The 15,000-nt window shown below is 45.9% G+C and overlaps 1 protein-coding gene across 1 annotated transcript in view; it reads right to left on the bottom strand.

Annotated features, from left to right (window-relative positions):
- Positions 1-15,000, bottom strand: part of camkvl (CaM kinase-like vesicle-associated, like) — a 37,963-nt gene that overhangs the window by 22,125 nt on the left and 838 nt on the right. The gene's annotated exons all lie outside the window — the stretch shown is intronic.

The following is a 15,000-nucleotide window of genomic DNA, read 5'->3' on the forward strand; positions in this document are numbered from 1 at the left end:
GTCAGTCACCAAGACACTGCACAAGTCAAATAACACTAAAGACAAACACACCCATGCACATGAGCACGTGCAAACATACAAAACAAGCACAAAGATATGTGGGCATTTCTAATCACGCAGTTCACGATATGCACAAGGATCCCATGAATTATTCCTCGGGTTGTGCATTTATTGCTTCAGTTACAAACGATATATTTACCTTTACTTGGAGCTCACTAACATGTGAGATGTGAAAGCCTCACTCATTAATCCCCACAACCAAAAAATGTAATTCCTTGACTAATTATCCTCGTGGAAATATGGATTAATGTTGTGAAATAACTGGGCTCGGTGTGAAGTCGGAGACGATGACACGCCTGAGGAAGAGTGGAGGATGGAACGACAAAGACAGATGTTAAGATCAGAGGGCGCACAAGTGATAATTCCATGAGAAAATAATTTGTGTCTTAGAGTGTGTCTGCATCTGTCTCCATGTGTGTGTGTCTGTCTGTGAGAGTGCGTGTGTGTGTGTGTATGTGTGTGTTTGTGTGTGTGTGTGTGTGTGTGTGTGTGTGTGTGTGTGTGTGTGTGTGTGTGTGTGTGTGTGTGTGTGTGTGTGTGTGTGTGTGTGTGTGTGTGTGTGTGTGTCTGTTAAGTGATTTTGTGAAACATGCAGTGTGATCGTTGAGTTAGAGAAGTGAAATCCCTACCCTGGAGAGAAGGAAAAGGGTATGAAAGGAAATATTGGAGGAGGAGGAGGAAGAGTAGGAGGAATAGGAGGAGGAAGAGGAGCAGGAGGAACAGAAGTAGGGGAAGGAGGAGGAGTAGGATTAGAGGGAGAAGGGGGAGGAGGATGAGGTGGAGGAGTAAGAGGAGATGGAGGAGGGTGAGGAGGGTGAGGAGGAGGAGGAGGAGGAGGAGGAGGAGGAGGAGTGGGAGGAAAAGTTGGATGAGGATGAGGAGTAGTGGGATGAAGAGGAGGAGAGGGAGGAGGCAGAGGAGAATGACGACAATACGGACGCAGACAGGAAAATATCCCAGATAACTTTGTTTTATACATGGGTTAACCTAAAAATGTTAAAAAACATATTTTTTGAACCGACAGCGACGCATTGTTACTTCTCTTTCTTATGACAAATGTACTTATTGTAAGTAGCTTTGGATTAAAGCAACATATAAATGCCCTAAATGTAAATGTTAATGTTAAAAAGAGAGGAGGAGGAGGAGGAGGAGGAGGAGGAGGAGGAGGAGGAGGAGGAGGAGGAGGAGGAGGAGGAGAAAAGGAGGAAGGAGTGGCGGGTTCAGTCTCCGGGCTGCAGGTGTTAACAGCCCTGAGCGGAGCAGCCGGTGTAGGACTAATACAAGGCCTGTCTATATTTAAACACTGTGTGTGGGTTCAGCGTTCGCACCTTAAAGCATCCAGGGTACCTGCGGAGCATGCTGGGAGTGGGCTCATGGTCCGTTTCATCCACCATTTAGTGTTTCTTGGACTCTACCTTGGGAGCTGTAGGCAAGTGTGAATACAGATATACTTTATCACGCTTTATTGATTATTTCGGACTTGAACACACACACACGCACACACCTGCATGCTCATGCCCACACACACACACACACACACACACACACACACACACACACACACACACACACACACACACACACACACACACACACACACACACACACACACACACACACACACACACACACACACACACACACAGCTGGTGGTTTTTAAAGTGAGGGAGGAAGGCCTGCGCACTTGGTTGCCATTGGCCTGCTTGCACTGTTGGTGTATGGTGGCATAAGAATGTGAGATTCAAGTTGTTTCAGGGTGTTTTGGTGAACTACAAAATAGGAGGGATCACCAACTTGATCTTGACACTTGTCGCAGCGCTTGGTTGCCCTATCAAGATTCTTCACATCAGTGAAACCATGAACAGCCCACGTATGAGCTTTGCCATTCATTAGCAAACAGGGCCAGCCATACAGTCGATTAGTAGTAATGCTACCAGTAAGCAATGAGTACCTAGCAAACCATGAAGCACTTACAACAATGACGTTTCCATTACTTTTGGTGGTCTCTATTTTGGGAATTGGTCTACCTATTTCTTTGGTCGCTAACTGAGCACTGTAACTCAATGAATGGAATGCTTTGTGTAATAAAACATGAACAATGTCCTCTGTTTCCAATGTTTCCATTGTACACTTTATTTGCAAATCTTAGAATCTCGCTATCGTTCAAATGATTTCACTTGCTTTGCGCATCTTAGACTGAGAGGCAATGCAGAGCGGGTTTGTTATCGGCAGCGTTGCCAGATTTAGCAGATTTCCCGCCCACAATATTTTTTCCCAATTGGGTGGGAAATCTGCCCAATCTGGCAACACTGCTCACCAGCCAGGGATCCTGCTTATTGGTTCATAGCGCAGCGTGAACAAACTCTCTAGGTGGCGAAGAAGTCAAAGCTGCTCACGTTTTGAACTACACACTTTTTCCATCTGGGTTTTGGATTGTCTGTGCCGTAAGTAGTAAACGATTATAAATGCTACTTTAACGGCACCGACAATCCAAAACCCAAGTGGAATCTAGATGGAAAGAGTGTTTAGTTCAAAACGTGAGCAGCTTTTACTTCTTCGCCACCTACAGAGTTTGTTATGTACGATCATTCAAAAAACTGGGCCCTATCTTGCATCCGGCGCAATTGACTTTCTACACTAATGCATGTGTCGTTGCTAGTTTGGAACTGGTGCAGAGTGTTCTTTTCCCTCCACCGCCACGCGCCTGTAAACTAGGGAATGATCTTGCGCCAAAAGGGGCGGTTCGGCGAAAGGAGGAGGCGTATTCTTGCGCAAACTTTCCCTGATGCTATTTTGCAGTTTCAGAAAACAATTGCGCTACGAACCAGGAAATACCTGGTTTAAAGTCAGTGGTGCATTGTTCAGATGCTATTTTAAGGGCGCATGCATAATGTTGCTTGTGCACCTCGCACATACACTTTGCTTCTCTCATCTACCATGCCACACATTCTTGGTAAATTATTTGGGAAAGAACAGCTGATAAGCTGTAATAAGTTGTCATTTTAAATCAATGCATCTGCAAACACCGTACAGCAAACACATATTTTCTTGACACAGACATCGTGCACAAGCCCATAACTTTTAGGATTGATGAGTATTTGATCGTGAGAAAACATTGTTTTACCGCGAGTGATTGTTAAAAAGAATGAATGAATGCGCACGCGTTTGTTTATCTGTTAAAGAATTAATGAAAGCGGGCGCGCGTGTGTGCGTCCATCTGTTTAAACACACGCAAACTAAACACGTAACGCATAATACAGTCCATGGCAATGTATATTAAAGGGGGGACACATGCATATTAGGGACACAAGTCGATAAAAATAATGCATACAATACTGGTAAGAAACTATGTTTGTTAATGCATTGCGTCTATCATAAAATAGAACCGCAGTTACCGCATATCATATGTGTGTTAAGTTTTCTTTGCCGTAATTTATTTGAAGACTCAGTGTTTCTGAAGTTGTGGAAAAAAATTCCTTGTGTGAATTAGGCCAAATTATTTGGCCATAAACTGAGCCATTTGTAGTTTGAAATTCACGTGGTTATGCATCTGTCTCATCGGAGACTGCAAACGCGCTGTCAAAATATCAACTCGTCAGATTCAAATGCGCTCATGGCTCTTAAAGGGGATGGGAGATGGCACTCTCATTGGTTTGTTGCTTGTTACGTCCAAACCACACCTACGGGTAATTAGGCTACTTCAGACCAACCCTTGTTAGATTTGCGCCGGGCGCCAGAGTCATTTATGTGCCGGTAGAATAGCAATATCGCCAAATAACCGCCCACAAAGCTACTTGCGCTTGGCGCCTCTCACTTGCGTTTCAGACCGTGAAATAGGGCCCCATGTTGTTTCCCATAGACATTTAACCGATGGAACCAGGAGCCTCGGAGGCGGGACTTATTCTTCAGAGGTCTATGGAGGCTGAGGGAGAAACGTCCTCCCTGAAGTAATTGTCAATAGGCGATAGGGGGTGCTAATGTCCCTTCATCCAGGGAAATGAACATTATATGTTCAAAGGCATTAAAGTAGTCATATTTAAGGGCATCAATTCATTACAGTAGTCTGGACAATCTACATTTTTTATTTGCAACATTGTTAAGGAGGATCTTCCTCCCTCTCACACACACGCCTCCACTGACACACACGCGCACACACACACACACACACACACACACACACACACACACACACACACACACACACACACACACACACACACACACACACACACACACACACACACACACACACACACACACACACACACACAAACAAACCAACAACAAATGCACCCACACACACCGAATGGCCACATAACCACAATCACATACACACACCAACACACACAGACCCACACACACCAACACCCACTCAGATGAGGTCAGAGAACGGGGTCAGCTACTGAACCGGGGGGACTGCCTGTCTTGCCCAAGAGTCCTTCAGAAGGGGCAGCTGCGGCCAGCAGAAGGGAGGCTGAAGCAGCCATAGCCTACAAAACATATCCCACTGCCATGGGGATGGCCAACAATCGTATGGCCGTGATAAAGAACTTAGGTAACCACAGTGTACTGAAAAGTGTGGTACAGTTTGCTGCTCGCATGGAAGGTTCCACAGCAGAAGGCAGGGAGAGGTGCTTTAGTGTACGTCAAAATCTGTCAGTTTTGAACTGTTGCATCACTGGAGCTTTCCCCCCTCTTGTGCCTGGGGCGATGTGTGACTATGTTTACACACACACAAACACACACGCACACACACACACACACACACACACACACACACACACACACACACACACACACACACACACACACACACACACACACACACACACACACACACACACACACACACACACACACGCACAAAGTATAACACATAACAACATAACACAAATACCTTAACAAACACACACACTATAACCGAAACAAAAATACACACAGTATATCACATACGATAACACACACAGACAACCACATTCTAAAACACATTTCGACGCACACAGCCATACATACATACTACAACACACACACACACACACACACACACACACACACACACACACACACACACACACACACACACACACACACACACACACACACACACACACACACACACACACACACACCAAGAGTCTATAAATATGAAGTGGAGGTAACGTTCGCCGTCTAAAGTAGGCGGATTATCTGGAAGCAGGTCAGAGCAGAGGCAGAACACACTCCAGCTCTCCTCTTATTTGGCCTTTTTTCCCTCCTCTGTTTTGATTGCTTTTATATCTGTGTCTTTGCTGAGGTCGTGGTTGACAGAGAACGTCTCCACGATTCGATATCACTGCGTTTGACTCACAGTTATTCCGAGAACACCTGTCACCATTTCTTTGGGATTGCATAATTCCCGTTTTTTTGTCTTCTAAGGATTCGCCACGGCCACGTGTGTTTGTTTGTGTGTGTGTTTGTCTTGATTTGCTTCATTGCATCGGATGTGCGTGCCTCTATGTCTATGATACATCTGTGTGTGTGCGTGTACGTGTGTGTGTGTGTATTTGTGTGTGTGTGTGTGTGTGTATGTGTGTGTGTGTGTGTGTGTGTGTGTGTGTGTGTGTGTGTGTGTGTGTGTGTGTGTGTATGTGTGTGTGTGTGTGTGTGTATGTGTGTGTGTGTGTGTGTGTATGTGTGTGTGTGCGGGGCGTGCACAGAGACACTAACGTGCTGCAGGCCCCCCCCCCTCATGAACAGACTACATCTTCCCCACATGTAGCAAACCAAGCGGGTTGCGCATTGGCCTCCATAGCCACATTAAATGGCATCAACGAAACCCCCCACATAACCCAGCTCAAGCAACATCATCAACGAAGAGGATGGACAGCCATAAGCAGGTAAGTGTGTGTCAATTTGTCTCTTTGAAAAAAAAATTCGGGAGTGCGAGAGTTTACAAGTTAGTGAAGCCAATGTGCCCATTGGCTCCACTGTTAGTTTATTATGGATGTCTGGAATGATGCTGTGTACATCAATGCACTGTGGCAAGTCATCCCCCCCACACCCCACTCTTACCCCATGCAGTGTTTCCCCTATAATTATACAGGCCCCCCAGGCCAAGAAGGACCCCCACCTGGGAAAAAACAATGCAGTAATAATAATATATTTAAAAAAAAATGCAATAAAATATCTTGACGCGATGTGAGTGCCAATGCTTACAGAGAGAAATAAATAAATCAACATTTATCTCCAAATCTTCAAAACTTACGCCAACGCAAGCAAATCTTACCATTCTCGCCTGGGCCTACTCACATGTGAAAACATAATGCTTGTCTCATGTCATGCCTGATGAACAATGAAGCATGTTTAAAAAGATTTTTAGAATATGGGGCAAATTCCTTTAATGACCGCGTCGGTGAGTTTGTGTGTGAAGTGTTTGCTCATGTCAATCGTTTTTTCCGGGTCTATGAGTGTAGTCCACCACTATGGATGTAGTTAGAACACTGGGTGTTGAGAAACGTAAATAGGCTATTACCCCCGTCCCCCGCCTTGTCCTACCACTTGTACAGTCTGGTGACCATGAGAAAGATTGACTGTGATTGGTTAAGTAAGGGATAATGTATAGAACGCCGGTCCTTATAGGGAAAAATAGGCCCTGACAGGGCGAACCGGACAGCAACGCGAAGCGGAGGTGTCCTGCATCACCCTGAAGAGGTTCTATATTCGATAATGACCGGCGACGTTCTATACATTTTCCTGCTTATTACACGGCTACTTGACAAAACGAAAAAACTACTTCACACAGTGTTTCTTTTTACAATGTATTTGTTACCAGCATTCGTAGTGTTGATCAGCAGATAAATTCTCTGCAAAAGACGTTGACGTCGCTTAGCAACCGAGTACGCTGGGGTTGATAAGTAACCGGACTACTTGCGGAGTGGTAAGAAAGACGGCTAAAACATTAATCTTTCCTTGACAGCGCCCAATTATACTTGCCGTGGAAAGGCTGTTCTTTGTTGAGAAGAGCCGTGTAATAAATGTTAAATTCATTCGCTGGCCAGAACCGTAAAAAATCGCCCTCAAAATTTTGGAAAAAAATGTTAATCGCGTTGAATGTGTACAGTACCAATCAACTCAAAATTCGTTATTTCATTGTCGTTTGAAATTCGCAACCAACAAACGTGTTCAATGTAAAAGGACCTTACAATGCGAGTTGTGAGTCCGTGCTCGCTATCACCACGGACAACGCTCCTAATTGTACTAACGTCGTCGAGAGGCGGCTTTAGAATAATATCCTTATGTGCTAAAATGGCGGGTAGCACAGTCGCAGAGGCACGATGCTCTCCATTTGGGCGTTTTTGTTTGTATTTCTGTTTGACCTTTCTTATATATTGAAAATGTGTTGTTGTGAATCGCACCGTCTGGGTGGCATTAAGATGTTGTTGTACTATATGCAATGACAATAAAGAGATTCTGAGATTCTGAGATTATTTACTTGGCAAGAAAGAAAGGTTTATTGGTAGAATTCCCTCTAGTGGACCAAACTTTAATAGTGGAACTGACACGTGCAAAAGCATGTGTATACAGTGTAAAGGTACATCATAGGGATTAATACTAGCCTCACTTTGAGCATAATAATAATCAAATATCATTTGAATATTAAAAAAAATGGAAGGAATGTAACTCGAATGGGACAGTAGAGGAAGATTGACAGCGCAACTGTGTTCATGATGTGCTAGGCATTAAAAAGCATTGATTTGTATGCGCTTAACACACATCTTTGTTATCACATTGATTTACCAAGTTAACAAACATTTGAACGCAAATATGAAGCCATCTGACCGCCATCTGACCGAAGCCGACCATGCCAATATCGTTGGAACCATTGTACCCACATGGAAATGGAGAAAGGGAGAAAGAGAGAAAGAGAGAACGAGAGGGATCAAAGGCCAACGCAGAGAGACTGATGGAGATGTTGCACCAGGAGAGGGATGAGAGAGAGACAGAGAGAGAGAGAATGAGAGGTGGCACCAGGAGAGGGGTGAGAGACAAAGTGAGAGCGAGAGAGATTGATTGAGAGGCGGCACCAGGAGAGGGGTGAGAGGGAGACAGAGAGACAGAGAGATAGAGAGTGTAGAAGAGCTAGAAGAAGAGGGATGAGAGAGAGAGTGATGGAGAGGTGGCAGGACGAGAGGGATGAGAGGGAGTGAGCGAGAGAGAGAGAGAGATAGAGAGAGAGATAGAGGGAGGGAGAGAGAGAGAGAGAGAGAGAGAGAGAGAGAGAGAGAGAGAGAGAGAGAGAGAGAGAGAGAGAGAGATAGAGAGAGAGATAGAGGGAGGGAGAGAGAGAGAGAGAGAGAGAGAGAGAGAGAGAGAGAGAGAGAGAGAGAGAGAGAGAGAGAGAGAGAGAGAGAGAGAGAAGAGATAGAGACAGAGATAGAGGGAGGGAGAGAGAGAGAGAGAGAGAGAGAGAGAGAGAGAGAGAGAGAGAGATAGAGAGAGAGATAGAGGGAGGGAGGGAGGGAGGGAGAGAGAGAGAGAGAGAGAGAGAGAGAGAGAGAGAGAGGGAGGGAGGGAGAGAGAGAGAGAGAGAGAGAGAGATAGAGGGAGGGAGAGAGAGAGAGAGAGAGAGAGAGAGAGAGAGAGAGAGAGAGAGAGAGAGAGGAGAGAGAGATAGAGGGAGAGAGAGAGAGAGAGAGAGGAGAGAGAGAGAGAGGAGAGAGAGAGAGAGAGAGAGAGAGAGAGAGAGGGAGGGAGGGAGAGAGAGAGAGAGAGAGAGAGAGATAGAGGGAGGGAGAGAGAGAGAGAGAGAGAGAGAGAGAGAGAGGGAGGGAGGGAGGGAGAGAGCTGATGGAAAGAGAGATGGAGAGGAGAGGGATGAGAGAGGAGCGGCTTGATTTCTTTTTCATGAGTCAGTCGGAGCGGGCGTATGCCTGGTGAAGCCCTTGCCTCCCCCTCTCCCCCCTCAGTATTAAACCCATCCATCCTGGGGGAGGGCGAGTTAAAGGAGCGGGGCGGGCTGGTGGAGGGGCGGCGAGAGATGCAAGAGTAGCTGAGCATCGATCTTGTCTGCCGATATTTCACCTGTAGCTCGCTAGCTAAAATATCTCTTTGCATAACCCTAGAGCCTGGAAGTAGCACAGCGGATCAGCGATCCACGTTTACTCCGGTGCCTTCTGTGGCCGAGCGTTTCTCAGGATGCGCTTCCCGTTCACTCCTGCCGGAGCGTTCGCCCCACTGTAGGAACGTGCCTGGTTGAGCTAGCTATCTGGCTGGAGCTGCACACACAAGGCCTGCTGTTTGTTTGTTCACCGAGCCGGCAGCTTGGAACATGGGAAGAGAACGAAGAAGAAAAATGTAATAAAATAAAAGAATACCGCTGTAAATGTGTTCACTGCGTTATTCGACTAAATTTAAATAGAATAACAAAAAAACTGGAAATAATGATAATATAAATAAATGTATCAATATATTATGATACAGCATCTTCTCTTGGACTAATACTTGGGGTTGCTTGGCTGGCACCACAAGAGTTCAAGGTAATACGTCAACAGGCAGGAAAACCAGTTTCACCAGAGGAACCATAGCTGGTTTGGCAGTCGCCATTACGAACGGATGGAATCACATTCGAGGCGCCAATAAAACAGCGGCTTGTTGGACTCATCTCTACAACAGCTTGGGGTGTTACATAAGGGTGACGAAACCCAAATGATAGAGAGTTCACCCAAGCCTGATGACAAACACACAAGGGAAGTTAAGGGAGCTGAAAAACTGAAACTAAAAGGATTGATCGAAGATATTTTAGTTTTGTGTTAATATAGTGTGTATTTATATGTATATTTATATATATATATGTCATTTTAATTTATATATTGATACACACACACACAGCAGACCAAATATACACAGTATGTATATTTGTTCTGATTACAACATAGTACATTCATGCCGTTTATTTCTGTTCCAGTTTCTTGCCCACATCTCTACTGGCCCAGATAGTAGCCTAGATTCCCGCAGGAACTCTGAGCGCTGAGACGGCCCTGTTTGCAGACTTCTGCTCTGTTCACTTTGACTCAACATCTGGAGGGGAGAGGGGAGAGGGGAGAGGGGAGAGGGGAGAGGGGAGAGGAAGGGGGGGGGGGGGGTGAAAAGTAACAACGACGGGTCGAATCATTGATTCAAGCAGCCTGGTTAAAGTGGGCCAGGTGGAGCCCGGTGGAGCACACTGCTCCCGTCTCCCAGTGGACCGCTGTACCGGAGCGCTGGACGACACGCAAGGTAAAGCAAGGACTTTGGCTTTCATCCTTCCTTCCCCTTCCCTGCCTGCCCCTCTCCTGTCTCGCTGAAGGCCACGGCAGCCATTCACGACGGCGCCCGCTACTGATGGAGATAAATGAAAGCGCGGGGGCGCACAACCCACGGAGAAAGCATGAAAAGGAGGGAGAAGGAAAACACGACGGCAATCCGAGAGGAGGGAAAGAAAGAGAAAGGAGGACAGAGGGAGCGCAGGGGAATGAGAGCCGTCCTTTAAAAATAATGAGTGGAAGGATATTGAAAGATAGAGAGAGAGATATTGAATAGGAGATGGAAGAGAGAGCGAGGGAGTGATGGAGTGAAAGAGGAAAGATGGAAAGATGATGGATGATGATGTGAGGACCGGGAAGAGATACATACAGGTTGTGATAATAGATTCCAACGTAATTAAGTATTCTTCCTGTCTCCCCCCACACACACAAACACCCCCCCCCCCCCCCCTCTTGCCCTCCTCTCATCTGTCTTTTCTCTTGTTGTGTTTGATTCTCTCCTCCTTCACTCCTGATATTTCTGCTCTCGCATTTATGAGCAAACGAAGATGCTACAGCTCATTACTAATTCATAGTTTCTCCTTTGCCGATGCATTTACTGGGCATGGAAAACGACTTAGAGTAAACCACTTCTCCAAGGCAAAGTGCAGCAAAACACCTCTTTTCCTTTCAGAGGGCTTCAGAGTGCATCATGGGTTTTACTGTGGGGGTGAGTGATAGCCTGCCATGAAGAGAGCTCTGAGGAGAGTTGTAGTACTGTAAAACCCTACACTAATGTAAACATACCCTAAGCTTGCCATACCCATACACCCATTCTCACATGGGAAACACTGGGATAGCTTCAAACACAACAATGTCACCCCATAATAACAAATCACATAACTATAACAACTATTGACATAATTAACATTGCCCATGTGATGTGGCGCCATCATGTAAAAGCCCTAGTGTGAATGACCTTCCTCCTTGCTCCTCCCCTGATATTGGTGGATACTGCCTGTCTTACCCACTCCATCTGTTTGCACCACACACACACGTACACGTCACACACGCACATGCACACACAAACACACACACACAGACACACAAACACACACACACACAAACACGCATGTGTACACAAGAACACGCACATTCACACAAACGCATGCACACGAATACGAACACAAACACACACACACACACGCACGCACACACACAGACGCACATGCATGCACACGTAAGACACTTCAAAAGGGTGTGTTGTAGCACACTATGTGCGTATCAAACACCCTGCACCACAACTCATTTGACCCAACAACACCCTGTAGGGGTTCAGCATATTGCACATTGGTTTGTTTTTGTTCTGCTCAACGTTTTACCCTGGCCTGTCATTTACCAGCAATAACAAAGATTTCATGTGTTTAATTTCTCCTTTACCATTCTGGGGCAATTTGTATTGTTCTGGCTATCACTCTCGTGGGGGAGGGCGGGACAAATCAAGATTCACTTCTTTAATATGATTTTGGATTGTTGTTGTATCAATTGTAGCTTTTATGTGTGTGCGCGTGCGTTTCTGTGTGCGTATGTGCGAGTGCGTATGCTTGCGTACGTGTCCGCTAAGGAAAGCATGGTCTGTGTGTGTGTTTGCGTGTGCAGACAGACATATGGACAGTTAGTTGGGGGGGGGGGCTCAGCTGGGTGACTTTGGGGAGCAGATGAGGAGGGGAGGAAGGCAGTGGACGAGCATGAGGGATGAAGAGCAGAGCATGGGGGAAGGAGCACTCCAAGACAGCACAGAAGAATAGACATGTGCTGTATGTGCCCTGGATACAAGCACTCAGCAACACACACACACACACACACACACACATACACACACACACACACAAACACATGCCCACATACCAACATGCCCACACACACACATGAGCGAACACACAAACACACACACAAATACACTATCGGAAATACACACACACACACATGCCGAAATAAACACACACACACACACACACACACACACACACACACACACACACACACACACACACACACACACACACACGCAGCTTATCCTGAAGCAGATCCTTATATAACATAGGTAGTCAGATACACGGATGCTTTTAGCTGAGGGATTTTGTTCTCTCTACCGCTGCTTGCCCCAGCTGGCATCATTCTCTCTAACCACTACCTACCAATGGCTACCCTCCCAGACCAGACCCTTCATTATCCGCAGCAGGCTGGGGCCTGACATGCCAAAGCCCCCCGCCAATGATGACACCAGCACTATGCCCCGGTCCCCCGGCTCCTCTGCATTAGGCTCCATTACGGCTCTGCGGCGATGGCCCCTGGGACCTACTCCACCGTGTCCCCGATCCTGGGTAGGTCAGGTTGGGGGGGCTCGTATGTCTCAGCTTCCTCTTTCCCATGCAGCATGTAGAAATGACGATGATGATGATGATGATGATGATGATGATGATGATGCTGACGCTGTTGGTGAGAGGAGTATGGTGCGAGGATGATGGTGCGAGGATGAGTTTGAACGTAGCAGCAGCGACCTAAGGTTCCGCTCCATCTGTGTCACAGCGGCTGAGGGCTTGGCGGGAGGCAGACACGGACAGAGAAGCCTGGGAGCGCACGGCAAGCCCTGCATTACGAGCGCCTAATAATGAGCCTTTATGGAATACCGTGGCACGGTGAAGGGACAGCGTGGGCCGCATTGCACCAACATTCACACCGACCACTCGTCGGGTCTCGCTATTGATGAAATCGTAAATCTGTTGAAGGATTTCGGACCGTTATGAAACAGAGGGAGAAACGTCTTCCTGTCCGGGAGTTCTCCCGGCCTTCATTAGTCAGCAGTAAAAGTGAGCAGCCCCAAAGATCCTCCTTTTTCTGCTCTGAATATTAAATCCCAGCAAACGTGTTCATCTTCCTTAATCTGTTCACAGTTTTCCCTCAAGTTGTCCACTTTTCTGAGAGAAAGTTTCACATGGGCAAGGTGATTTCTTTTTAATTATGTGGATGTCTCAGATTCTTTACAACAAATCAGACAATGAAATCAAAGAGGTGAGAGGAAATCTTAGATTCAACATGTGCTTTGGCCACCGCGAGAAATAAAACTCCATTAAAAATGCGATGAAGGGACAAACTGAATTAACATTGGACTCCGGGTCACAGCTGGAAACACTTTTTTCAGGAAGGGGAGAGGGGGGGGGCAGGCACAGTTTGTGCCTTCCACTGACTCGGAGCAACATATTGAAAAATCAATTGGATTCACAATGAGAGAGAGGCAGTGTAGCTTTAACCCATCAACCCTAATCTATTAGTCCAGGATCGATAATTGTCACACCCCCTCACCCCACCAGTAAATCTGGAGACTTCTTTTTTCTTCCAGGTTTTTCCAAATGATCACACAGAGATTTAACGACAGTGACTTTGTCAGCAATTTAGTCGTTGTGTTGACTAGTTATAAACCATGGAGCACAGAAGCTGAGGACCAGCCTCCTATCTGGAGGCCAAGATACTCATCATCCAGGGGACCAGCAAACCAAGCCAGCGCCTATCAAAGGATTTCTATCCCCTTATTCGTGTCGAATGTTTAGAAATGCAAAATAGCATAAACAAATGAATGAATAAACTGCAGAAATAAATAATGACATATCACACAATACAACGACATATCGCTGACGTGACCGACCATTGTTGGGCTGCTACTGTTCTGTTGCGTTTTGAGCTGCATTGTCTGTTGTCTGCTTTGTCAGGAGAGCTGCTGCATGACATTAACTAAAACAGTAGACGGTACACACATCCACACATAAACCATTGGAAACCTGTTGTCCATGAAGTCTAACGAGGGATCGAGGGATGAGCTTAAAAGGATGTCTGCGAAAAAACGAAGAAAAAGCGAGAAAGGACATACACACACACACACACACACGCACGCACGCACGCACGCACGCACGCACGCACGCACGCACGCACGCACACACACACACACACACACACACACACACACACACACACACACACACACACACTCTCACACACACACACACACACACACACAAACACACAGGCAGGCAGACAGACAGACACACATGCATACATATAGGTAATGTAAACTGACTGTTCCTGTTATGTAGTCTATTTCAATACCATTCTCAGTGCCAAGGGCTGAGAAGGTGTAAACGTGTCAGACAAGGGGCATAACACCTGGGTTATGAGTATAGAGAGAATATTCCTATCTTATTAACTGCCTCTTTCAATGAATCAATGCTCTTCATGTAATTACACAATAAACCAACACCATCGTCTTTTTAATCACATTCTGACAATTTACAGTTGCTCTATTTAGTATTTACTGTAATGTAGAACATCTTAATTAGGGCAAATTTATGTCTAAGGTCTGCCAATACCAAATGTAGATATGGTATACTGTTATATAACTGTACTATACAGCTTTGTACTATACTATAATATATAGGCCTACAGTATACGTTTTCTACATCAAAATAGGCTATCTAATAATTCAAGAAATATATATAGCTATGCTGTGAAGGGCAAATAGCCTCAAACAAGTTTAACCCAAGCATTGCAAGCAAAATAATGATCCCACTTCATACAGCTCTACAGCATCTCATCCACCTGTACCTTCCGACAAAGCCTACATTCCAGG

Source organism: Gadus chalcogrammus, chromosome 1 (genome assembly GCF_026213295.1).
Source record: "Gadus chalcogrammus isolate NIFS_2021 chromosome 1, NIFS_Gcha_1.0, whole genome shotgun sequence".
In the NCBI taxonomy this organism is placed as follows: Eukaryota; Metazoa; Chordata; class Actinopteri; order Gadiformes; family Gadidae; genus Gadus; species Gadus chalcogrammus.